This window comes from Notechis scutatus, chromosome 1, assembly GCF_049901735.1.
Source record: "Notechis scutatus isolate UNSWTSFEM ecotype Mainland chromosome 1, rNotScu1.2, whole genome shotgun sequence".
Lineage (NCBI taxonomy): Eukaryota > Metazoa > Chordata > Lepidosauria > Squamata > Elapidae > Notechis > Notechis scutatus.
The window spans coordinates 117,030,667-117,058,632 of NC_142009.1; the positions used below are offsets into that span (position 1 = coordinate 117,030,667).

The 27,966-nt window shown below is 38.7% G+C and overlaps 1 long non-coding RNA gene across 1 annotated transcript in view; it reads right to left on the minus strand.

Moving 5' to 3' along the window:
• LOC148132960 (uncharacterized) overlaps window positions 1–27,966 on the minus strand; it is a 122,236-nt gene that overhangs the window by 18,489 nt on the left and 75,781 nt on the right. Inside the window, exon 2 of the long non-coding RNA XR_015745439.1 lies at window positions 25,433–25,659. This is a non-coding gene — a long non-coding RNA (uncharacterized LOC148132960). The remainder of the gene's footprint in view (window positions 1–25,432; window positions 25,660–27,966) is intronic.

Sequence of the window (27,966 nt, forward strand, 5' to 3'; positions counted from 1 at the left end):
TGGTCTCACAGAAGGACCAAATTATAAAAGCAAAATGATTTAGTTCCTAGTGTGTTAAGATATAATATGGTCCAAGTATGACTTAGCATATTGTACAAACCCAGTTAAATCATGACTCAATACAAGATATTTGAATCTATTGTATAAAATGCATCTTCCAAGGAGATGTATAGTAATACTGACTGAAATGTGCTCTGATAATTTTTTGAAATTAACTTTTTTGATATTTTAAACCAAGAACTGTCTTAATTCACCACTGATGGGTTTGCAAATGCTTTTGTATGGTCAACCACTGTGTACACAATAAAGCCATTTTTTTGGTATTTCTGTGTCAAGATGAAACTCATATGTGGTTGCTTGTTTGTGGCTTTGTGTCATACAAATACAATCCATTCTCTTTTTTTCCAGTGAGCCTGGTGGTTGGTTGTGGTAGAAGTCTAGTAAAGAGAGTCCTGGGAAATGCTATTCCAGGAGACTGAATTAGCATAAAATTTCTGAGTGACATAATTTTAGTCTTAGTTTATTTAGATTTGTCTCACTTAACATTTGGTTTGTTGTTTTTCTTTGAAGGCGTTGGTCCCTACAGTTAGAATAATGATGGGAATAATGTGTCATTTTTAGCTTAGATGTTCAAACTCAACTAAATATGATTGCATTTCTTCTCTATGGTAAAACTGAAAGATGGTGTAATCAATAAAGGAGAATATTTGTAGCTCGGGGTTGAAATGAGCGGTCCTTGGTGCTCTCATAGCTTAGTAATTTTCATGCAGATGTTTCATTAGCCAACTTGTTATCATCTTCAGTGCTGCAATCACCAGAGGATGGGAGTCTGATTGTAGCACTGATTTTGGCACTAGCACTGATGATGTTATCTAGTTTGGGTAATGAAACATCTGCAAGTTCAGAGAGAACCAAGGATCCCTCAATTTTGATTTTAAAACAACAAATTGCTGAGTTTGTACCAAGGCCCATAGTAGCCTTGGGAAAGAAATAGAAATTCTTATAAGAGATGAGTCCTACAGTTCCCAGTTCTGATTGGGGAATGACTCTCCTAGAATGCAGGGGCTGCATTCAGATGACAAAAGGACCAGATTGCAACCATTCTGGGGTAAACACTGGCTCCAGGGAGTTGGCAGCATAGAGCTACTGATGGTCTAGAGAACTATTGATGGTCTGAAGCAGTGTACATAATGAATCTTTCTTCTCTTTTCTCCTGCAACAGACCTGTGAAGTAGGTTGGGCTGAGACGGACTGACTGTCCAAAGTCCACCATGGCTGAGGTGAAAGTTGAGGGTTGAGTTTCCCTGAGGCGAGACAAATATCTCAACTACAATACCAGGTTGATAGATGGACATATTCTTGAAGTGAGGATATCAATTAGCATGTCAAGTGTGGGAAATCATGAGTCCAGGCAGTTCAAATGAATATAAAAGTTTGTTGCAAGCTTGAGCTATCTGCAAGAACCTTAACTACTAACAGACAAAACAAATTGGTGGTAGATAAGAATCAATGGATTTCAATATTGGCTGGACTTAAATCTCTTGTGGAAATGAAGGGACACTAATGACGTGTTTGATCCCTCCCTTGACCTCAGCCTGGTCATCTTCTACATAACACTTGTGACTATAATCAAACTAAGCTTCTGTAAAATACATGTCTACTGTTGATAATTGAAATCCTAGACTATAGATTCTTGGGCTTCTTTTTCTTAACTGCTTTTCTAGCCACTTCACTGAAGCAGTTAGACAACACTTTTCTCCACTCTTCATGGGTGTATCAGGCAAATATTTAACAATATCAGCAACTAACCACCTCTCCTTTCCCTTCCTCTTTGCGGAGCCAGTTCCAGGTAGCGTATTAATTTCCTTTTATCTTTTTCAGTCCATAGGTAGCCTTCTTTACTTTCTTGATCATAATGGCTGCTCAGAAATGAAAGCAGGGAGGAGGGAAGGCAAAACAATATTTCTTTTTTTAAGACAGTGGATATATAAATGAACTGTCATAGTTAAAAATTACAGGAGGCACCTCACTTCCGGATTGAGCCTCCTCGCTGACGGACCGTATATTGCAACTCTCTGCAGCTACGGTCCGTGCTCTTTTGTTGGAGAGCCCCGATCATCACGATTAGGGGCTGAAGCTGCCTTGGAGGGGCGGTGGAGTAAGAGGAAGCCACAAGCCAGGTTGAGGGGAGCCGCATCTCCCCCGGGCTTGGTCTTTCCCCCCACAGACGACTGCAGTGGTGGTTTAAAATGGCCACCCCGAAGAGGAGGACTCAGCTGGACTAAGATTTGTGCAGGAAGGAAAAAGAGGTGGATAACATCTGAACTGGGACAACTGGACAATACAACTAAACAAAAGTACCCCAGGATTAAGGTAACATGGAATTTTTAAGAAAAGAAAAGTGAATGGCGAAATTACAAAGGGACAGGAAAAAAAATAAGAAAATATTTTTGACAGCTAAGCAGGGCTTCAAACCAGGAAAGGAAGAAGCCGGAACTAAAGATTTAACTAAATTAGACTAAAATATTTTGGCAATAAACAGGCATAAAACAAAGCTGGACTTAAGATTGTCAAAAAATAATAATAATAAAGTTTACAAATTGGAGACTGGACTGTGCTGGAATATTGAGGTTTGAAAAACCCTAAATAAAAAAAATAGGGGAAAAAGGTGAAGACTTTGTATAATGGAGAGTGCCACCATTTGACAAAAACTTGAGCTCAAACAAAAGGGAAAGCATCCTGTTTCTGAATGAACTTGTGTGGATATAATGTTAAAGAAATATTGAAACAAAGTAAGAATCTTAGAAAGTGAAAGCAGAACCAGAATAAAGAAAAAAACAAGGAAAGACTGACTGTGGGATTGATCGATGTTTTTGGTATAGACCCTCGGCTGGAATAACTGAGGATTTTAGAAAATTGAAAGAAGAAAGAAGGAAAGTAAAAGTGTTTTTTGTGGATTTTAACGATCATAAAATATAAGAGTGTGTAATGACAATATCTCTTCGGGAATTAAAAATGGAACTTAAAAATATGAGAGAATTACTACAGGAAAGAGGTGAATCACTTTGTTCTGTGTTAGAAAAAATGGAAATAGCGATTGAAGAACAAGAAGAAAGAGCTTCAGAGGAGGAGGAGTCGATTCAAGGAGAAGACATTTTAAATGGACAGTTAACACAAAGAACACTACAAAGAAGTGGGGAAAGAAGGAAGGTTAAAAAGTTGAGATTTAAGAAGGCAATCAAAAGGGGGAATACCTGTGAAGTCAGGAAAGGCAGAAAGACCCAGCAGAAAAGGGGAAAGGAAGATATTAGAGGGAGGGGTATAAGAGAGGGATATAAACTGGAATGAGAAAAGATATGGGGAAAACAGGGGGAGGAGAAGCAGTAAGAAACAGGTGCATGAAATAAAGAAATATGGAAATAGTAAAACTTTGAAAAGAAATTGTTTTTTCAGAGATAATGGTTGATGAATTAAAAAGGGGATTCTGCAGGGTGACAAGGGGTAATAAGAATATTTCTGCAGTTAAAAATATTTAGAAAATAGGGTGATATAGATACCGATAACTCTTATTAAAAATTAAGGGAAGAAAATATGCTGCAGAATCCAAATGAAAAGATGTAATGATTATTATTGTAGCTTCTTAAAAATAATGGTTTATTGGGAATCAAGATGAGGGAATAAAGGTATATTTTAACCATTGAGGTGTCACACTCAAAGCAGTAAAAGGGGGGAAACCTATACTTGTTTTTTTTCTTTAGTGTTAAAACTTGTATTAATCTAGAATTTATAAAAAGAATGTGCAATGGAAAGGCAATATGACAGACTAAAGAACCAATTAAATTAATAAGTTAATATAGACTATTAAAAGTAAGGAGAGACATTGGTAACCTTTCTTATTATTGTCATTATTATTATTATTAGGCAAACACATATTGTTTATCTTCATTTTTAAAATAAATATTAAAGGATTATATTTGAAATAATTGAAATGAAACAAAAAGATGTCTTGACTGAGATTAATGAAAGAGGCTAGAATTAATGTGTTTGTTTCTCTCCTTACTGAAAATTTGGAATGGAAAAGGTAATAATAGAATTAAATATGCATATATGAATGTATAATTGCTGTCACATTTGTATGTAAAAGTGATGACCCGGAAATATGTTGTCCACTAAAAAGATATTTTTGTTTTTATGTGAAAAACTAAATAAAATTTGTTTAAAATTTTTTTACAGGAGGCACCTCAAACATTGAAAATTACAATATTCATAAGGATCCCAATGCTGACTGGGGCCTCTTTCAGACAGCCATTCTTGTTACTTTCAATATAATCTTCTTAGAACCTCAGAATCTTCTTCTTAGAATCATTCTAATAATTCTATTAACCACAGTAAATTGTCTTAACCACAGCTGTACAGAAGTCCATCAGCTGACCATCAGTATTCCCTCCAGGAACCAATGGGGAAACTCAATGTTTACCTCTTTCTTTCCTTTGCTGTATTTGCTTGTTTAGTTAAAGCCAACAAACAACCACCCTCATTTCCAGCTGCTTCTCTCATTGCAAGGACAGGTTACAGCTTGGACAATTTGATTATGGAGGACAGAGAGAAACTGGGAGGAAAGTTCTGCTGGAAAAGCCAATAGGGAAATGTCTACCATCAAAAGGTTAGAGAGTCATAGCTTTAAAAAAAAAGTCATGTTTTGCAGTTTGTATTGAGCACAACTGAGCTGGAAGTAAATTAGCTCCAAGGTTCTCCAGCAATGCCAAAGCCCCATGTGGTACTCATCTGAGATTCAGCTAAGTCAACAGTGGTAGAATAAAGTTCCTGCAATATCTCACTGTGTGCAAAGCAATGAGGAAGTGGATGTCAGAATAAAATACATTTTATTAAGCAGGAGAGAGAAATTAATTGTTCCTTTGCTTATATACAAAGGTCCAGCTTTTCAGAGAGATTTTTTTTTCAGAGGTTCAATTCATTTCAGACCAGCATCTTGCTCTTGAATGGTCAATTTTAATATTTGGTTAGAAAAAGTCAACAAATGGTTATAACACTTTGACATTTAACTGGAAATAGTGTGGCAATAAATGTCTGTGGAATGTCTTAGTCCATTTTTAAAAGACCCCCCACCCCCACCCCCGGCTTTTTAAAAACCCAACCTTAACCTTCCATCTAAACATAATTGTGTTTGAAACTGCAAATGCATTTTTAAAAAAGAACCAACAAGTTTAATTGGAACATTGATTGACGTAGATATGATAAATGACAACAATATTAGACCAGGTCTTTAATGTAAGCAGACAAGGGATCTTTAGGATGTCCCAGTTAAATTATGCATTGGTATAAACTCCCAGTGCATTTGAGGTAAACATTCCGATGAGAGAAGAGGGATCAAACAGGAGTCCCGCTCAGCCCTTGACAAACTGGAATGCTTGAGGGAAACCCTCTTCAAATCATAAGTCAACTTCTGAGTCAAATGAGGTGAGCAGCAATTACCCGTCCCAGACAGTAAGATTAGGTGTGTGAACCAATGATTCGCCTTGGCAGAGACAGCAACTGAACTTTCCATTTACAAGGATATCCTGTTATTTTATGGCTTGATGACTGTGTTTACCTACAGCCACTATTTCTGGCTCTTCTCCAGAACCTGCTCCACAATGGGAAGTGAGAAGGGGGTAGAGCTGGCTGGGACAGAAACATAGGAAACATGGCTTTGAAGCCACAGATGAAGATGAAATGCTTCATCTTCTAATTTTGATCCTCACTTGTGAGGCAGATTTAACATACATACTTGTGTTTTTGACAGCCATTCTGCCCCCCCCCTTCAGATTCAATTGGCACAGCCTGGCATACATTATGCCTCTTCTTTGGTAATCATAAAGTAGGCTTTGGTAATCATGTACCCTGATGTTTTAGATTTTTGACTTCCATCAGCCAGTGGCAGGAGGCAGAATAGGAGATGTTATTATCTCAAACATCTGGGGAGAACCAGGTGGTTAAAGATTTGATTTTTGTTTTGTTTTTCTGACTCCTATATAAACGCTTCATTGCATGATGCCTCTGACTTTACAGTCTCCATCCAGCTAGCATCCTCCCAATTTTTTTTTCCTAATCCCTGTTGAAGCTAACTGAATCTATGGTCATCACAACACTTTCTGGTGAGATTTTTAGTTTTGGTGTTTATCTTATGCAATATTTTAGACCGTTTCTCCTGTTCTTTCCTTGAAGGAGTCATTTACAAAGTGTCACCATTCAAAGGGGTGGCATGGAAGCGAAAGGAATAGGATGAGGAGAGGGGGAAAAATCAGATCTTAATTCTTGGTTACAAATGTCTTATACTTAATTTTCTGTGTGACAGAGAACAACAAGCAAACTTACTGCAGATTCTCTCTCTCTCTCCCTCCCTCTTTCCCCCCCTCTCTCCCCACTCTCCCTTTCTCCCTTTCCTTGCTCTCTCTTTTGCTCAGGTGAAACTAGTCTTCCAATGGGTAATAGTTTTTGATTCCCTGGGCACTGACATTGCTCAATCATTTATATCTCATTCAGGTAAAATTTAAATTATTCTAATGTTCCAAACTTGTTTAAAGTTCACCTGTTTTAAATTTCCCATTAATATATTTGAATGAAAAAAACCAAACAATTTTCCAGTTTAAATCTTTGAGATGTAAGATTGTGTTATTTTCTAAGGCATAGGTATTCCTTAAAAAAAAAATATTGTATGTTATACTTTAAATCAGGGGTCTCCAACCTTGGTAACTTTAAGCCTGGCAGACGTCAACTCCCAGAATTCCCCAGCCAGCAAAGGAGTTGACGTCTGCCAGGCTTAAAGTTACCAAGGTTGGAGACCCCTGATTTAAATTAGACATTTAGTATTTTTATGATGTCACTAACAGACTAAAGAGATACAATTCTGAGTTTCTGACAGGTTTCAATGTACACGTTCTAATATATCACAAGCTTATCTGGGAGAAAGCCTAAACAACTGTGCATATTTAGTGCTCACTGAAATTTAATTCCAGATCTACCCGCGAGAAGACCCTAACTTGCCAAAATCTGAGAAGAGTTCTTTCTTCTACAAACCTTTCCCAAAAAGAAGGACCACTTAAGAAAAATGTAAATTTGATCTTTTTCTGCCACTTCCTTTGTGGAACACAGTTCTCCATGCAGACGGTAAATAGATAACAATTTTCTGCGCAGAGATATGTTTTCTTCCTGCATTCTCAGACCTGTAAGAAGCAATCTCCCCCTTTCTCTATCAATGAAAAAAAGAAATTGTCGGTTCCTGTCTTCAAAATGTTCCTTCCTCCCAAGTGATCTATCTCACCAAAAGCATAAGGTAGACATAATAGTTCCTGAAATCTTTCATTTTATTATTATTTTTTTGTACAGGACTCTTTGCTTCTCGTCAGCGCTGATTTTTTTTTTCTGTTATAGCTTCTAGATAATTCTTTTTTTGGTTAGAACTTCTTTCTCCTTCCTAGAAGAATATCATCAAATCAAGGATCACACAGTACAAAATGTGATATTATCATTATTCTGAGAAACATATGATATTTGTTTCGATGAATATGCTGGGAGAACAATGGATGTTCTTGGCCAATTGGATTATTATGAGTTAGCTTACATGGACAAATTGTTTTTATTTCTCTTAATGCTGTCTTGCCAACTTGCCAAATCAGAATGCTCCAATTTGCTTGAAGATTATATGTATGTATGTATGTATGTATGTATGTATGTATGTATGTATGTATGTATATGTGGATCTTTGGTTATTCGGGTTTTCTCCCGCTTAAAATTGGAAGTATTTTGGCGATGTTTCAACGAAATCTCATTCGTCATCTTCAGGCTTGTGTCTTTGGCTTTGTGCTTCTTGGAGTAATGTGAGCTTGCAGCTGTTTTCTCTTTTAACTGCCAGTGGGAGTGCGACTTGACTGGGTGGGGGTGTGTTCTTATTGGTTGGGGGGTTGGCTGTGTTCTGATTGGAGATATATATATATATATATATATATATATATATATATATATATATATATATATATATATATATGTGTGTGTGTGTGTGTGTGTGTGTGTGTATGTGTGTGTGTGTGTGTGTGTGTGTGTGTGTGTGTGTATGTATGTATGTATGTATGTATATATTCTCTCTTCGGGATGTTTGAAATTTCTTTCCAATTTCTTTTGATAGTGCTTTTGAACTTAATGCATTGTTGGAAGTGATCGAGAATGCTAGTTTCTTGATTCCTGTTAACAGCTTTCCATCACCCTGAAGCTTCCCTGGTTGCTCCCATTTCTAACTCTGAAAAAGTTTGAGAGGAGAAGATCTTTCAAGTTGCATTTAATTTGGGGGTGGGATGGTGGTGGAATTTAACTGAAGGATGGGAAGCCAAGAAAGCTACAGACTGCTAGAGAAAGAGTTGTAAGGTATTAAGATATTCATATTTTTATTTATGTATTTATTTGTCAAGCAAGTATTAGATAACAGGTATAAGTATATAAGCATGCTTATGAATACATGAAATGGATACGAATAAAAAAGAAACAATAGGACAGGCACGGTAGGCACGTTGGTACACTTATGCACGCCCCCTAATTCCTACTATTTGGCCATCTTACAACTAAATAAGTGCAATGAAAAATTAATGAAAAATTCACTTACAATTTCTTTCCCTTTGGAAACAATTTTCAAAGGAATAAGAAATAGCTGTTAAGAGAGAGATGTGCATAAAATCACACAACAATCCTAAAATAATCCATAAAGTAACACTATTTCACAGCCTGTATAAACACACGCCCTCCAACCATTTTCTTGACCATTTCACCAGGTAGTTCCATATTTTGGATATAGCGGTAGACACAACCTTTTTAGGTTAAACAGAAATACTGGTGCCAGAAGTAATTCCATAATATAACTTTTCCACAGCAATGTTTTAATTGCAGGGTTGGATTTGCTGGGGGAGCTAAAATTAGAAGTGGCTGAGTGGATTTTGATAGGAAGGGCAACATTTTCTCTTTTGTTTGAGGAAATTACATTCTTGGGAGAAATGTGAAACCAAGAGGACCAAAATGACTTTGTAATGTTTTCTTCAGCTATGGGACAGAGGAGGAGGTTGTGCAAACCAAAGGCCATAGGCTTACAAAGATCTATTTATATACAGGGCAGACATTACAAAAGGGAGGTCTAGTTTAAAACAAAGCAGCATACTTTTCAACAAAAATGTTCTTCCAGATAGCTGTGTTCCCATCTGCAGAGCAGATAGCTGTTCCAATTGATAGCTGACTCAATATTGTCTTGAGTTAATCTAACCATTTCTGATTGTCCAGAAAATTGGAAAATGATGAGGCTGGGATATATGCATATCAGAAAACAATCAGCCAATCAAAAATGTATCCAAAACTATCCCCCAAATGTTGGAAATGCAATAAAGAAATTGGAACATATTATCACTTATGGTAGAATTGCAAAGAAGCCCAAATATATTGGGTGAAAATTAGAAATTGGATAGAAGAGATGTGTAAAATTAAAATAGAATTTAGACTTGAAATCTTTTTACTGGGAATCAATGTGGGAGATTACAATAAAGATGTAACATACTTAATAGCCCATGTCACTACTGCTGCGAGGTTAGCTTTTGCTCAAAGATGGAAAGGTAATGAAATGCCAGACGAGATGGAAATAATCAGGAAAATTTGGATGTGCACTGAAATGGACAAATTAACTTAAGAATTAAAAAATAAGACTGAATCTGATTATTATAAAATTTGGGAGAAGTTTTACCACTGGTTGAAAAAAGGAAGGAATAAGTGTATCAAAGATGACTAAAGTTTGTATATATATAAACGAACACAATACAGAAGCCTGATGATGGCAGATGAGATTCTGCCGAAACGTTGCTACAACTTTAAAAGCACAACTATAATGACGTGGGAAAATACCCGAACAAAGCTGAATACCATGTATGTATGTATGTATGTATGTATGTATGTATGTATGTATGTATGTATGTTATTCAGCTCTGTTCGGGTATTTTTCCACGTCATTATAGTTGTGCTTTTAAAGTTGTAGCGACGTTTCGGCAGAATCTCATCTGCCATCATCAGGCTTGTGTATTGTGTTCATCTGTGAGTCAGGCTTTCACAGCCGTTTCTGTTTTAAATTTGGTGCTAGCCTACTCTGTGTTAGAATGTTTTTTTTATTCATCCTGATTGGTTGGGAGTCTTGGTCTGTATTTATTGGTCTTGGAGTTTGATGTGTTCTGCTTGATTGGTGTTTCTAATATCTTCTGTCTGTTTTGTAGCATTTTTTTTTTGTCTTGATTGGCTGGCAACATTGTGTTTCCTGTATTGGAGGCTTTTAGTGCGGCTTGGCTTCGAGTAAACGGACGGCTATCATTTATTAGGAAGCTAGGTTTTATATATATATATATATATAAATATATATATTTATATACATTTTATTTTATTATATTTTATTTTATTATATTTTATTTTATATATATATATATATAACAATCAGCCAATTGGTGCTTGTCCCTTTGGGCCAATAGTTAAATATTGGGCTATGCCAGCAAATCAATGCTTGATTGAATTTTTGTTTGTTTTTCTCTTCCCATCATCTTCATGCTGAAATGTACTGCAAATGCTTTCCTTGCATTGTAAAAAAAAATGCAGCTACTGTTTAAGGCTGACCAGGATAATTAACCAATTTTTTCATGCCTTGGATTCAGCAATAAGTTCCTTTTGAAGCCAGTACATTCTGTACATAGAAGTGTAAGCTGGATACAGTCTCTTTATGTATTTCATTGTGCACTCAAGACAGCAAAATGCTTTTACTCCCAAACAACATTTGTTTTAACAAAAAGGCTTTTGTCATGAGCAGGGAAAGCTGGCATTAGCTCCCTATGTTCTCCTGTACCTGATGATGATTTCATAGTATAAGAAAGAGGAGGAATCCATCTTTAATGAATGTCTATCCCACGTAGGAGATTTCATATTTAACAAAATACATTTAGGGTTTGGGGCACACACAGGCAAAATAATTCCAATTGCTTATCACACAATTTCCCCCCATGGCTTATTCCTTCCAAATATTTGTACTCTTTTCTGATTCTAGATTCTAGATGTGCAATGACACAACTCTGAACTGAACAAGGTTCTCTGCTGCTTTTCCAAAAATTTCCTGTGAAGCTGAAACAGATCTATTGTAACAATGGGGGTCTGTCTGATTTACTGATTGACACTTGGAACAACTAGTTTATCTCTATATTTTATACCTGATTGAAATGTTTAAACATTCATTATAAGTTCATAGGTTTAGGAGGGGGCTTTCTTTTGCTTCATGGGCAAAGATCTAGGTCTATATCATAATATATTTTAATTATGTTAGTAGTACTGGAACTTGTGGCTATGAGAGCCTTTTTCCAGCTCTGGTGGCTCCACCATTGTGTCTTTCTCTGGAGCGGAAGATGCTGAAGTCAATGAGTCATGGTCTGGTCCTTAGGGCTGTCTCCCTGCTGACTAGTAGAGTTAATTCAGAAAAAATGATATACAGGCAATCTTCGACTTACGATGGTTCATTTAGTTACTGTTTGAACTTACAATGGGACTAAAAAAAGTGACATTTTTTCCCACTTATGACCATTGCAGCACCGCCTTGATCATGTGATCAAAATCTAAATGCTTGGCAACTGACTCATATTCATGACTGTTGCAATGTCTCAGGATCATGGGATCCCCTTTTGCAAACTTCTGACAAGGAAAGTCAATGGGGAAGCCAGATTCACTTAACAACTGCATTGCTAATTTAACAACTAGAGTGATTCACTTAACAATTGGCAAGAAAAGTCATAAGAAAGTGGCAAGAGAGGTTGTAAAATGAGGCAAAACTCACTTAACAAATGTCTCACTTAGAACATAAATTTTGGGCTCAATTCTGGTTGTAAGTCAAGGACTGCATATCTATATCTATGTCTATATCTCTACATATCTATATCTATAGATATAGATATCTATATTTATCTATCTATATCTATTTCATATCTCCCCCCCTCTCTCTCCCTCCCTCCCCCCCTCTCGGATTAGAACTTACTATTTCCTAGTTTCTAGGCCAGTATCTTCACCATGACTCCCTAGAATCTTCCAGCCTCTATCCATAGGCTGGGAGTAGTAAGTGTTTAGTTTGGCAAGATTCTGTCTGCTACTTGAAAACAAATAAAGAACTGAACTCTGGCTGAACTGTTCCCCATTGTTTCTGGGATCGCTTTGACAGCCTTCCATATAAATTGGTATTTTAACTGCTATTAATTCAAAAATTATTATAAGGTCATCCTGAAAACTACGTTTAGCCATGGTTGATTTAATCATGGTTTCATGGTTCATGTATCACAGTACGTCAAAACTAAATGAAGCACATTAAGACCATTTCTCCATTAGTGTCTCACAATGTCTTTTTATGTTACCCAAGAAGCAGTATAAAATCTGGTTAGATGTCTTTAAGAGATATTTGTAGCAATACTGGGATCCAGATAATGTAGGTCTGAGGGTCACAAACCAGTTATCTGTAATAGTAAGTCTTGGTAAGTCCCTGATCATTTGACACAACCACCTAAATCTACTGGGTAGGAGAAATAGGGCTTTAACACCCTTTGCTGTTTTTAAGGAGGTTAAATAGTCAAGATGTAGAAATTGAAACAATTTCTTGTCATTTAGCATTAATGAATGGTGATTCAGGGCTCTGGTCTCCCTTTTGGGAAATTTTGGGAGATTAATCAATCTTACACGAGATAAACAAAATAAAAATAAAAAAGATAATGTAAAACAACATTCTTCTAGACTAGAAGTATTAAAATACCGACACTAAATGTGGAAAGAAATAGTTTTAAAACTATCAGATCATAATAAAACAGCGGTTTGCAAATTTGTTAAAAATCCAAAAGAAATGCAATAATTTGGACAGATCATAAATGAAGAGCCTTACCCTCCAAATCCCTAAAAGGACCAGACAACAAAGTATTACAAAGCACAAGGATATACTCAATAAAGTGAATTGAATATGAAATATGAATGAATTAAACAACTAAATTAAACAATTGTACAACCTGAATAGAGAGGAGAAAATAATAGAATAGAATAGAATAGAATAGAATAGAATAGAATAGAATAGAATAGAATAGAATAGAATAGAATAGAATTCTTTATTGGCCAAGTGTGATTGGACACACAAGGAATTTGTGTGTCCAATGAGCATAACATAGAAAATAGAGATGAAAACCCTAATGTTAATTTCTGGCTGCATAAATTCATCTATTTCTTTAGAAACTGAGGACTTTCTGAAGCAAATGGTCCTCAGCTTCAGTTTTTGGATGCCTCTAACTCCTTATAGGTTTCTACATAATAGATCAAAGGGTCCATCAAAGGCTCCCTCTAACTTTTGTCCATGATTTCTCTGTCTATCTACACAGATTAAATTCCCAAGTAGCCTCAAGAGCTCTCAGTGAGAGTGCTAAGACCAGATGACTGCAAAGAAATATGATCCTTCCAACACCCCCATCCTATCAGGACTAATCCACTCCCCCAATCCTGCCAGAACCAATGAAGCTTCTTGAATGAGAAGCAAAACATCTTCTTCCTCGAGGAAAAAACAGTCCAGTTGCCTCTTGAAAAAATACTTTTGAGGCAACTATGACCTGGATAACTGAGAATTTCCACAGAGTCTCTCTACCACACACTGTCTTCTATATACAGTATCTAGGAGAGAGATGGGCTGAGGTAATTTGACTCTGGGCTTATGTTGTGGCAAACAGCCATCTCTCACTTGTGGGAGTGTGGGATTGTGAGTTTGAATCTCCAGGCTGGCATGAAGCTATATTTACAACAATGCGGTCGTTTGTTAGGAAATCACCAATGTGTAAGCTCAGCCATCAAACCTGCAACGTGAATAATCTTTCACAGCGTTGTGACTGGCTCATGCGTAATGATCGTGGTTAGCATTTTTAAAAAGCTGTAATAGCATGGGCTGCCAGGATTCCTTTGGCTGTTTCAGAACACATGGCTGGGATGCAGCAGGATGGGGCAGTTGCCTCCAGGTTAAGCCCTGGTTTGAGCCAAAATCTGGAGCGACTTCTTCTATCTGTCTTCCTGCTGCCCTTGATAATTAAAGATTTTAGAGTATTTAGATAGTGGTAGTCTTACGTTTATGTTCATTACTTTTTAGAAATGGTACCTTTTTGAAATGGTACCATTTTCCTAATTAATTTGGCTCTAGATTTCCTCTGGTTTGGAACAAGTTTTGGAATTTCAGAGTAGTTGATTGGAATCCATGGTGAGTTCTAAGAAAGCAGAAGCTCAGGTTAGATCTAGGGAAATATTTGTTCAGTATCTGAGGTTAGTGCCATCAGTTGATGATTCCATAAATTGGCAGTTCCCAAGACTTGGTAAACTTACAGTGAAATGGGCTTATTTATTTATTTATTTATTTATTTATTTATTTATTTATTTATTTACTGTCCTTAAATATTACATTTCGATTCTTACTATGTTACAGAGCCCCTGATTATGACATCAAACATGTAAATGAGCTAAATTTACTACTAATATGGGCAATATCCTGCCCACACACTTTTATCTTTCTTGGTGACTTCAATCTACCTCATATTAACTGGACCTTAAACGAATGTAAAACTGAACCCATACATGCAATCTTCTACAATGCTGCAACAAATCTGGGACTGGAACAACTAGTAATCAACAATACTAGGCTTAACAACTGCCTCGATCTCATCTTCTGCAATAGCTTGAATTCAATTTATGGAATACAAATTAAAGAATCCTTTTTCAACAGTGACCACAACATGATTGACTTTTGTCTCAACATACGTCCACACAAAAATCATCACAATGACGTGATCCCCAATTATAACTTCAAAAAAGGCAGCTATGATCTTATAGACAATGATCTCTCATCTCTTGATTGGCAATTTCTATTCACTGGATGCAATACTGTTGAAGACCATTACAACATATTTTTATTTGAAGTCAAAAGAGTCATCAAACTATATGTACCAATAACAACTCCCAAAACCAGAAAAAAACATATTACCCATAACAATAAGGAAGCTTCAATCCAAAAAGAGGTCACTTTGGCGGAAAAACAAATCTGGTCACGTTGCCAACTTCAAAAGCCGATACAAAAATTTATGCCACCAGATAAAGACTGAATGCACTAATTATCACATTAAACAAGAGGAAAACCTTCTACGCACCAATTCCACCTGAGCTTTCTACAATTTTGTAAACAACAAACTAAAAGACTCAAGGTCCATCCCACCCCTAAAAAGACCTAATGGTAAAGACTGCAACGACGACACCATTAAAGCCAACCTCTTTAACACATTCTTTGGCTCAGTATTTGTAAACAGCAATGGATCATGCCCAGTATTTCCTAGTCAAACCACAGACAACTACAATGATCTAATACATATCAATTTTACAGAAGACAATGTTGAAAAAGCACTACGCAATCTAAAACCATCTCTATCTATTGGACCAGACGGAATATGTGCCTACTTCTTAAAAAAGCTACCCACTGCCATAGCTGAACCTCTAAGCATAATCTTTGAAAAATCTTTCAGGACCAGTTCCTTGCCAAAACTATGGTCACAAGCCACAGTCATCCCCATCTTCAAAAAGGGAGACCCCAGCCTAGTTGAAAATTACAGACCAATCTCTTTTGCATCACCTGTAAAGTCATGGAATCAATTATTAACCAGTCCATTATCCTCCACTTAGAGACAAACAACCTACTCTCTAATAAACAATTTGGTTTCAGAAAAAAACTATCCTGTAATCTGCAACTCTTACACTGCAAAAACATATGGATTACACAACTCGATCAGGGCAAAGCAATAGATGCAATCTACATAGACTTCTGTAAAGCCTTTGATTCAGTGGTACACGACAAACTACTCCTAAAACTAAAATCTTATGGTATCTCTGGACACCTGCATAACTGGATAGAAGCATTCTTATCAAACAGACAACAAATAGTCAAAATTGGGAGCACCGTATCAACTTCTGTACCTGTCAACAGTGGTGTCCCCCAAGGCCGTGTCCTAGGACCAACTCTCTTCATACTCTATATAAATGACCTCTGTGATCATATTAAGAGCAACTGCATTCTCTTCGCTGACAATGTAAAGCTATTCAACATCACAGACAATATTGCTACTTTTCAAAAAGACCTCAACTATGTATCAGAATGGTCAAACAAATGGAAACTTCAAATCTCAACAAATAAATGCTCTGTCTTACATATTGGAAAAAAAAATCAGAAAATAAAATACAAGCTGAATAGTCAAGACCTTGTCGATGATCCAAACTCTGTCAAGGACCTTGGAGTACTCATCTCTAATGATCTAAGTGCTAGAGCCCACTGTAACTACATAGCCAAAAAGGTATTAAGAGTTGTTAACCTAATCCTATGTAGCTTTTTCTCTGGTGATATCACACTACTAACTAGAGCATACAAAACATTTGCTAGACCAATACTTGAATACAGCTCACCAGTCTGGAACCCAAATTACGTATCTGATATTAACACAGTTGAGAAAGTCCAGAAATATTTCACAAGAAGAGTTCTTCACTCCTCTACTTGTTGCAGAATACTTTATGCCACCAGACTTGAAATTCTACACCTAGAAAACTTAGAACTACGCCGCCTTTGGTCTGATCTAAGTATAGTATATAAAATCATACATTGCAATGTCCTACCTGTCAATGAATACTTCATGTTCAACCATAACAATACAAGAGCACACAGTAGATACAAACTCAAGGTAAACTGCACCAAACTTGATTGCAGGAAATAAGACTTCAACAACAGAGTGGTCAATGTCTGGAATACTCTACCTGACTGTAGTTTCTTCCCCAAACCCCAAAAACTTTAACCTTAAACTGTCTACTATTGACCTCACCCCTTTCCTAAGAGGTCTGTAGGGGGCGTGTATAAGCGCACCAACGTGCCTATCGTTCCTGTCCTATTGTTTCTTTTTGTTTTTCTTATATGTACCCATTTCATGTACTCATAACTATGTTTATACCTATACCTATTATCTTGTAAGTGATTGACAAATAAATAAATAAATAAATATGTTAAGTAAGATTCACACAACAGAAAAATCACTTCTGCAGATAGTAATTATATAACATAATCTACATTTGCTCTTAGATACATTCTAAATAAACAAGCAGGAACATACCTTTCATGCTTATTTATTCAGCAATGAATGTTAAGTGGGACAATTTCTTCTAGGTTTATTCTGGGAATAAATACACTTTAAAACCTTGCAGCCACACACCCCCTCCCCCCCAAAAAAATAAGTATAGAGTTCATAAATTAATGCTATCATTTTTCTTATCAGCTTCTTTCTGGTAGTATAGTATCTTAAGTATAGCAGAGGATATTATATTCTACATCTCATTTACTCAAAACCCATTGATTATAAACAGGCAAATAATACGAGACAGAAAATCTTTTTAATCTCTGTGTTATGAGGAAGGGTCTTGTTAATTCTTTATCTACTTTAGTAAAAAATGGTAATTTCATCACAATCTCTCTCTAGGATTACTTTCCCTGATGGGATGGTTTCCAGAACTGTTTGCAGTGCAACCTCCAGAATTTCTTGCCATCATTCTGGCTTGGACCTATTATACTTGTAATCTAAATAGGTCAGGAGGCACCAGATTGACTTGAAGTCCTTCAGGACCTTGGACTTAGTGTCAAGTCAAGAAAAGCACTTGATGATTTCTTGATGGCCAAGGTTGGTAGAAGTTCAAGTCTAAAACCTCTTACGGCAGAGATGTCAAACTCACGTCGTCATGGCAGTGTAATGTGATGTATCATGACTTTTTACCCCTTCGCTAAGCCAGGCCTGGGTGTGGCCAGCACGTAATGCATCCAGACCACAGGCCAGGAGTTTGACATCTCTGTCTAATGGACACAAGGTTATCCGTCCTTGGAGTATTCTGCCCCATTGTTCTTGGCATTAAAATGGTTGAGATGTAGCAAACAAATGTTCAATGAAAGTGGCAACTTTTACAAGGACCTGGACTTAAAGCAGGAATGAATAACATTCAAATAATGTAGGGAAACATGGACCTTCCAATGTTGTTGAACTACAACTTGCATAATCAGTAATTGTTGGCCAAGCCGAGGGATGTAATATCTGGAAAGAATATCTGGAAACCCATAGGTTGTTAGGCACCTCTTAAACAAGTGTGCGTAATTATCCAAAATCCTGATGAGATACAGAGATAATTTTTCCATCTATTGTGGACATAATCCAGAGTGAACTTCTGAAAAACCTGCTGAAATCTTTTGCCCAAGTTAGGGAACACAAGCACTGATGTATGGATGAAAAAATCTGGTTGGGTTACTCATCTCTATTTTTGAATACTGTTTTCAACAATTTACAAAGAATGTGAACTCTTTCCCCTCCCAAGATCCCTCAGTTCTTGTTTTAGTTTGCTTTTGTTTATTTTCCATCTGAGAATAGTCTCTGTCATAAGTGGGTAATAGGAACAAATTATAATAAATAAGGTCGACAGAATAATTTCCCTATCCCAGCCACCAATTTGTTCAGCCTTGTAAAAATTCTTTGCTACTTGGAACAGTGCTATTCAGAGGGGAACACTTCTTCTATTTAAAAAAACATCCCCTGGCTGATTTGTTGATGAAAATTGTGGACTCTATGGGACTTTTGGAAAGCACACAGTTGTCTAGTACCAATAAACTTTGAAAAGAGCATGATGAGCCTAAACTCTTTTGGAGCAACGGAGATGAGTTTAGATGCAGGAGCCCTTCTTTTTTGGCAGTATTTGAAGTTGGCAAAAGAAGAAAAATGCAGTAATTTTAAAAAGAAAACAATTTGTGAAAATTGTTGACAGAATCTAACATTCTCCCTTACATCCTGTATCACAGTTGTGCTTGCTTATTTAGCATCAAATCATCTTCCATTAATTTTTAAAATATACTGATTAGTTTTAGATCAGAAGGTGGAGGAAGAATACTTTAGGGATGTTGTATTCCACAATCTGAAGCCTCTAGCTATTATGGATAGTAACTTCCATTGTTTCCAGAAAGCACAGTCAATAATCTTATTATGCAGAATACCTCTTTTTGCCTAAATTCTAAAATAAAATAAAATAAAATAAAATAAAAATTTTGGGCTGTCATCCACAAGAGAGAAAAATCCTTAGTCTGTTATAAAGGTGCTTGCTATCATTTCTCTTGGCTATGGAAGTTCTTCATAGTTCCTACACACCCTGAAATTACATTAACCCTTGTCTGCTTGCACATAAGCCATGTTACCATTTGGCAAACTGCCATCATTTCACCATTTAAACTTCTTCTTAACAGCATGCCTTATTTTGATTTTTAGAAACGAACTTGAAATCCAAGTTGTTGTTGGCTTCAGATTCTAAGCTACAATTTGCAATTTTGTCATTGTTCGGGTTCACACAGGTTATTAGGGATTGTTTTTTTGTTTTATGTTTTACAATTCTCTCAAAGTCATCCAACTATCATGAGCAACAAAATGGATATTGCCACTAGAGGTGTTAGCCTGTTCCAGTTTTATTTCATTCCTTCCAATAGAATTTAGAAAGACCTGAATTAATATAGTGAAATATTAAGGCTGGATTGTAAGAATTCTCTATTTCTTTAAAAATGTTTTTATTGCAGTTTTCAAAAATACAAATCTCAATCATATTCTTAACAACATTTTGGCATTGACAAATACATATATCCTATATACATTTATTATAATCATATTGATAATCTACTAAGGTCTCCTACTTTATTTACCATAATCCTTCTTCCTAATCTTTATATCTGTTTTTTAACCACTCATACCATTTATCCCATTTTGCATAATATTCAGAATCCCCCTTGTCTTTCATTTCCAATCTGAACTTATCCATTTCAGCACATTCCAGTACCTTTTGTATGATCAAGTCTTCTGAGAGGATATTGGCTCTTTTCCATAATTGTGCGAAAGCTATTCTGGCTGCCGTCAAAATATGTAATATAATATACTTAATCTTTTTACTATATTAGCCTGTAATTATTCCTAGTAAAAAGAATTCCAGTTTGAGTTCAATTTCTTATAGCCAGTTTTTTATTTTAACCCAATATTTCCTGATCTTGGGGCATAGCCATCGCATGTGATAGAAGGTACCGTACTTTTGTCCACATTTCCAACATTTTGGACTTGTGTTGGAGTACATCTTAGCCATGACTTGCAAATAAAGGCTTTTAAATATCAGTACCCTTATGAATAAGCATGGTGTCATTAGTGTTAAGTATGGAGAATAACGGAGACCAGACATCTGACCAGTGACTTCAACTCTTTAATAAAGTAATAGAACATAACAGAGCAACGCTATGGGCAGCAGTAACCCTTTTATAGAGTTAGCTGCTGCCTTATTAACCAATGAAAATGTTCAACAAGTTCAAACTACTAACCAATAAGAAAAGTCCCAAAAGTGGCCAATCAGGGACTAGTTCTGGCCCAATCCCAAGTTGTTGTATAAGGACCAACCAAGTGTGCAGGTTTTCAACCCCTAATTTGCATTTAGGTTATTCACTTTTATTGATTCACAACACCCCTCCCCTTGGGTTTCGTTTGAGGGGAGCTGTAATAAAATCTCAAGATAGGCAGGCCGCTTTGGTCTGCCTGGATGATTTCGAGGCTCCACCGGTTTTGTCTAATGTCCGGTTCCGGTGGAGCATTTGGATGACCTTTGTTGAGTTCTATTTCGCTGCACGGCGATTCCGTGCTGCATTCACTGTGGTTGTCTCTGCTACTCCGTGTTTCTTCGGGTTTTGCAGTTCGCTTTTCCCCGTATTAAAGTTCCCTGAAAACGCCAACTCCTCCCCGCTTCACGCCCGGTGCTTCGCCGGCTGTAGGGCTCCTGTTGACCTGCTATTAGTTGTATCAAAGTCAATTCCTCGATACTTCCTCCCCTTGAGTTGGTGAACCGGGAAGTCATGGCCGCTGGGTGGTAATCTCGATCGGAGCTGGTCTATGTGGCGCTTCCACACCCTCCCATCGCCTGTTAGCAGGCGGTAAGATCTAGACCCGTGAGGTGGGTAACGGTTGCGGGTATCCATAACGGGTCGCCGGAAAAGTTTTTGGCAAAGATTAAATCGCCTACCTTAAATTCCCGGCATTTGCTGCTGGAGCCGAAGGTTTTTCCGGTGCGAAAGCAGGGTGGAGCTGGTCAAGGTGCGATCGTATTTTCCGCCCATAAGAAGTTCAGCGGGTGTTTTGTTGGTCACGCTGTGGGCGTGATGTGCTGCAACAAGAGAATTATTGATTTTCTCGTCGATGTTGCCAAATTCCATTTTGTGAAGGGTCTTTTTACAAATTGTACCATGCGTTCTGCACGTCCATTCGCCGCAGGGTGCACGGGCGAGGTTAGCGCATGGCGGATGCCCCGATCAGCAAGATATTGTTCAAAGGGCAATGCAGTGAACTGTGGGTCGTTGTCCGAGACCAACACGTCCGGAAACCCGTGTGTGGCAAATAGTCTGTTTAATTTATTAATAACCGAGTCTGTTGTAGTTGTGTGCATTCGATGAATCTCGAGCCAGTTAGAATAGGCGCGACAGTAATCAGGAAAGTGTGTCCTTTGGTAGGCCCCGCAAAGTCAATATGAATACGGGACCATGGTCCCTCGGCGTTCCCATTCGGTTGGGCTTGCTTTAGGTGGGCGTTGCTGACGTCCTGGCAACGTTGGCACGTAGCGACCCAGGCCTCGATTCTTTTGTCGATTCCCGGCCACCAAGCATAGCTGCGTGCGAGTGATTTCATCCGCACAATGCCCGGATGTCCCTCATGCAATACCGCCAAAACAGTCTGTTGCAATTTGCCAGGGATTACGACTCGATCGCCCCACAAGATACAGCCTTTTTGGGAAAAGAGCTCGGTTTGGCGGGCTTTTGAAGGGTGCCCATTCAGGTGCTATTTGGTCCGTCGGCCACCCCCGTTCAACCCAGCGTAGTATGTGTTGCAGAACTGGGTCACGTTTCATTTCAAAAGCAATGTCTCTAGCCGTCAAGGGTGGTGCATGTAGAGCTTCGATCTGTAGTGTTGAGAGGGTTGGGGCTGGATCCACAACAGCGTCTGGGAGCGGTGTTCTGCTCAATGCATCGGCGTGGAGAATCGATTTCCCGGGCGGTGTTGCAAGGTGTAGTTGTAGGCCGCCAGGAATTCAGACCAACGGGTCATTCTGGGGGACAATATATACGGGGTTGGTTTATTACCCGCAATGATCCCCAGTAGCGGTTTATGATCAGTGACTATTGTAAACGCACGGCCATAAACATATTCATGAAATCTTTTAACTGTAGCAACAATAGCTAAAGCTTCTTTGTCCAGCTGACTATAATTTCGCTCAGCTTTAGCTAAGGTTCGCGAAAAAAACGCGATGGGGGCCTCCGCTCCGTTTGGTAACACGTAGGCCAGAATTGCCCCAACCCCAAAAGGTGATGCATCACACGTGATAGTGAGCGGCAGAGTCTCGTTGTACTGCATAAGTACTGAATCAGAAGTTAGCAATTTCTTTACTTGTTGGAAAGCATGTTGTTCCGTTGCCCCAAACCCACGTTGCTTTTTGTCTAATAGTCTATGCAATGGTTCAGCTACTGTTGCTTTGTGGGGTAAAAACACATTATAGAAATTGATAAGTCCAAGGAACGCCTGTAGGTCCGCCTTGTTCCTTGGAGTGGGTGCCTTTTTAATTGCTCGTAATTTGTCTTCGGTGGGATGAATTCCTTGGCTATCCAGGAGATATCCCAAAAATTCTATTTTTTCGGTACATAACTGGCATTTATCTTTTTTTACTCTGAGGCCTGCATTTTGGAATCTTCGTAAAACCTCTCTGAGTCGTTTTTCTAGGATGTCTTTGTTAGGTGCGGCGATGAGTACATCGTCGAAATATGGGACAACGCCTTTTATCCCTTGTAACAACCTTTTCATTAAACTCTGGAAGATTCCAGGGCGACGCTAACCCCGAATTGGAGCCGGTTGCATTTAAATGCGCCCCTGTGTTACGATCGTTTGCGCCTCGGCTGTGGTTGGGTCTACAGGCAATTGTTGATACGCCTGGGCTAGATCTAGTTTGGCGAAAACTTTCCCGCCGCCCAGGGAATGGAGTAAATGTTGCACTACCGGTACTGGATAAGCACTTTGCTGCAGTGCGTGGTTTAATGTGGCCCGGTAGTCTCCGCAAATTCTTAGGGACCCATCAGGCTTGATAGGCGTCACTATCGGGGTTTCCCAACGGGCGTGGTCGGTGGGTTCCAGTACGCCCTGCGCTATTAGTTTATCGAGTTGTTCGTCGATTTTAGGCTTCAAGGTGAACGGCACCCGACGCGGCTTAAGGCGGATGGGTGCTATCTCAGGGTTCAAGTTAAACGAGATTGGGGTCCCCTTATACTTGCCTAGTCCGTTTGCGAAACGTCCTTGGAATTCTTGCACGAGTGCTTCCTCCCAATCGACGCCTCGGCCTTGTGGACTCCGGCTACAGTGATCCCAAGCGGCCTGACCCATTGAAGGCCTAGAAGACTAGGCCTGTCTCGATCCACGACCGTTAGTGGTAGTGCGACGGAGCGGTCTTTGAATGAGACCTGGAATTTGCGGGACCCGACAACGGGAATTCTGTTACCCTGATAGTCTTTGAGTATAACCCTTTGAGGGTTAAGGTCTTGGCGGCAGATTGTGGGAATGAGCTGTTGGAGCGTTTTCCACGATACCATCGAGAGGAAGATCCCGAGTCTACCTCCATCACGCAAGGTTTGTTTTCGATGGCGACCTTTACTCGGATTTTCCCGGCATCAAGGGATGTAGCGTGGCCTATGGTGATTGTTTGGTGGGTCTCTTCCCGCCGGGTTTCTTCACGCCTGGTGGAAGTGGTGGATGGTTTGTTTCTGTAGGAGTGGTTTACTTTTTCTCGGTGTATGCCGAAGAATCCTGAAGACTGGCATTCGGCCTGTCGGGATTTGGAGTTTTGTTTGCTTCTGCAAACCTTTGCGATGTGACCTCGTCTCCCGCAATTTCGGCAGAGCGCATCGAGGAATTTGCAGCCGGATCGTGGGTGATTGGATCCACAACCGGCACACGGTCGAAAGGAGTGTTGTGTGGACTGGTCTCGCTCCGTTCGCAGTCGGTTGACCTCTTCCCCATCGCTGTCGGACGGGGACTCTAGGTCTTCGTGGTGAGTTGATACCGGGTGTCTCTCTGTGCGAGGCGAGGTATCAGTGGCGAGTTTACGTGAAGGTGCGTTGGTGCGGCGCATTCGGGCTGCCGACTTCTTGGTCGCCTCCGCTGCCGAGGCTTCTTTAAGGGCATCGGTGAGGCTGATGTCCCCCTTAGCCATAATTTTGCTCTGGATCGCGCCGTCTTCGAGGCCCAGAACCAGGCGGTTCGCAGAGGCCTCCTAGGTTCCGGAGGTCCGCGATGTAATTGGCAAGGCTTTCGCCCTTCCGTTGGTCCCTCTGGTAATATTCGTGTCTTCTTACTAAGGTTGGCACGGTGGGCGCGTGAGTGAGCCCGTAGTAACGGCTCGAGGACGTCCCAGTCCATTTCTTTTACCTCTGCTGGCTTGGCAAGCGACTTTGCCATTTTAAACACGGTTGGTCCACAATGAGTTAGAAAGATAGCTCTTTTTTTGCCGGTTGTCGCATCTTTCAAGTTGTTGGTCTCCAGAAACATCTGGAACCGATCCATGTAGGCCTCCCAGTCTTCGGTTTCTGGGTTGAATGGAGCGGGTGGTACGGCACCGCTGGCCATGTTGCTGTTGATGGTGCGTGTTCGACCACGTGCTCTGTTAGTTGCTCTGTAGGTTAGTCAGCTCTTCGGTCTCCGGATCCCACCCTCGTCGCCAGTGTTAAGTATGGAGAATAACGGAGACCAGACATCTGACCAGTGACTTCAACTCTTTAATAACAGTAAATAGAACAGAACAGAGCAAGGCTATGGGCAGCAGTAACCCTTTTATAGAGTTAGCTGCTACCTTATTACCCAATGAAAATGTTCAACAAGTTCAAACTACTAACCAATAAGAAAAGTCCCAAAAGTGGCCAATCAGGGACTAGTTCTGGCCCAATCCCAAGTTGTTGTATAAGGACCAACCAAGTGTGCAGGTTTTCAACCCCTAATTTGCATTTAGGTTATTCACTTTTATTGATTCACAACAATTAGCAGTGCAAGAAAAGCATCTAGAATAGGGGGTTCTGTTTCGCAGTTTAAAAGATAATGATTATTAAATACTGTAGGACAAACAAATAAAAAAGAACTCTCTAAGGTAGGATTTTGCAGTCAGAAGTAACCATACCTTTAATTTAGGTTTAATGACCATTTAGATTTAATGACCATACCTTTTATTGAATGATTAATTAGATGTCATCAAATTGTTTTGGATTTCTAACAACTGCAGAGATGCATTTTCTCCATGAAGATATTTTCATAACCAGGTCTTTCAGGTCTCTCAAAGGTGGAACTCATCAACCCCAGTAACTGAGTCCATCCACCATGGTTGCCCCTTTTTTCTCTTTCCTTCTACCTTTCCCAGTGTTCGAGCCTTCTCCAAAGAGGTTTGCGTGATCTGTACAAAATGGAATATTTCAGTCTGGCCATTTGTACCTTGAGTGAGAACTCTAATAATGACCTTAACGTTTACTTTTTACCATAGTAACAGATTGGAAGGGACCTTGGAGTTCTTCTAGTCCAACCCCCTGCTCAAGCAGGAAACCCTATAACATTTTAGACAAATGGTTATTCAATCTCTTCTTAAAAATCTCCAGTCTTGGAGCACCCACAACCACTTTTGTATAGTCTTGCTATTCAATGCTTTTTCAGTGGAGTCAGAGTCTAGTGGATCTTTACCACACAAAATCCTGTTCAGTCATTCCTCAAACACACTTCAAGGATACTGAAGGACATTTATTTTATTTTATTTTTATTTATTTATTTGATTTGCCAATTGTTTACAAGATAATAAGTATAAGTGTATACATAGTTATGAATACGTGAAATGGGTACATATAAGAAAAATAAAAGAAGAATAAGAGAAACAATAGGACAGGGACGGTAGGCACGTTGGTGCGCTTATGCACGCCCCCTACAGACCTCTTAGGAAAGGGGTGAGGTCAATAGTAGACAGTCTAAGGTTAAAGTTTTTGGGGTTTGGGGAAGAAACTACAGAGTCGGGTAGAGTATTCCAGACATTGACCACTCTATTGCTGAAGTCGTATTTCCTGCAATCAAGTTTGGTGCGGTTAACTTTGAGTTTGTATCTATTGTGTGCTCTTGTGTTGTTATGGTTGAAGCTGAAGTATTCATTGACAGGTAGGACATTGCAATGTATGATTTTATATACCATGCTTAAATCAGACCGAAGACGGCGTAATTCAAGGTTTTCTAGTTCTAGAATTTCAAGTCTGGTGGCATAATTGCTGCATTTGCAAAGTTTACTTGGCTGTGTTTTTATCTTCAAAATTGATTATAGAGGTTTTTTTTTTTAAAAAATGTTCTGGTGAACAATAACATATCCTTTATGCAGTTTGTGTAAATACTAAGAAATGGAAAAGTTTAGCACCAAAAAAACAACAACAAAGTTTTGAATAGGCATTTTCCTTCTTATAATTTCAATAGAGAAGATCATATACAACGATTCAAGGTGTATCCTCTCTGTGCTGTTTTTGCACAGTTTCTCTGATTTGCACGAACTCTATCTGTTCCCTTTTCCAACGTGATTGTTGGTTCAGTGGAGCTGAACTTTGATTCTTCAAATGAAAGGGTCCCCCCCCATGTTCTTTCCCCCCCTTTTGCTTAGTCTTTACTCTTCTATAACAGGAAAGAGTTAATAAACAGTAACACTCAAAAAAAAAAAATAGACAAGGTAGATTCCAATGTGCACCATAAAAATCTGCTCCAGGAAATTGTTCTGGACATTTTGAAGGAATCGAAGAGTGCAGTGAAGAAAGAGAAAAACAAATTGATCCATTGTTTGGAGATCAGAAGTCTATCTGAAATAGTTGGGTTTTATTCCAATGGCAACTAGAGATTAAGTTGCATTTCTACCTACAAGTATTTGATTAAACCTTTTCTAAAATATGAAACTGAGATTTTCTATATGACTATTAGTCTTTTTCAGGCATTGATCCTGATATCTGCTGAATGCATGATGACCTGCAGAAGTACATCTAAGGCATAGCCGTGTGTATAATGATAGGGTGAATGTGGAAAAAAGTTTTCAAAAGTGCCCCAGGTATAACTTCAGCAATCTATGGCACAACTCCTTGCACAAGAAGAAAACTTAGCTTTCAGGATGTATTGCTATTCCTGTAACAGTCAAATTTATGGGACATTTTATGATATAGCAGTTAAGTAATAAAAGAAATTACATTGCTCTCTGGGTATGCCATATATCATTTGCAGTATTTTACGTACATGAGATATGTAATTTGGACAATAATTTGTTTTCTTTCCAAATTTCCTTTTGCTTAATTGATCAACTTTTGTTCAGGCTGTCTGGTTTTCACAACCCCACGTGCAGAGAGATAACGGGTTTCAGGCATCGTTTGGTTTTCTACTTCCCTTGTGGTCAAAGCAATTGAGGTAAAATGAATGTCAGTTAATTGAGAAACCTTTTTGGTCAACCGGCACAGGCTGGCTGAGCTCAAATTATTAAGTCAGACTGTAACTGTAAGAATTCAGCAATCAACATAAAGAATGGAGAGAGAACCATTGCTTATCCTCGCTCTGTTCTAGCTTTCCTGTCTTATATGCATACATCTTGAGCTGTGGTGGCGGAGTGATTAGAATGCAGTACTGCAGGCTACTTCTGCTATCACCAGTTCAGGTCTCACCGGCTCAAGGTTGACTCAGCCTTCCATCCTTCTGAGGTTGG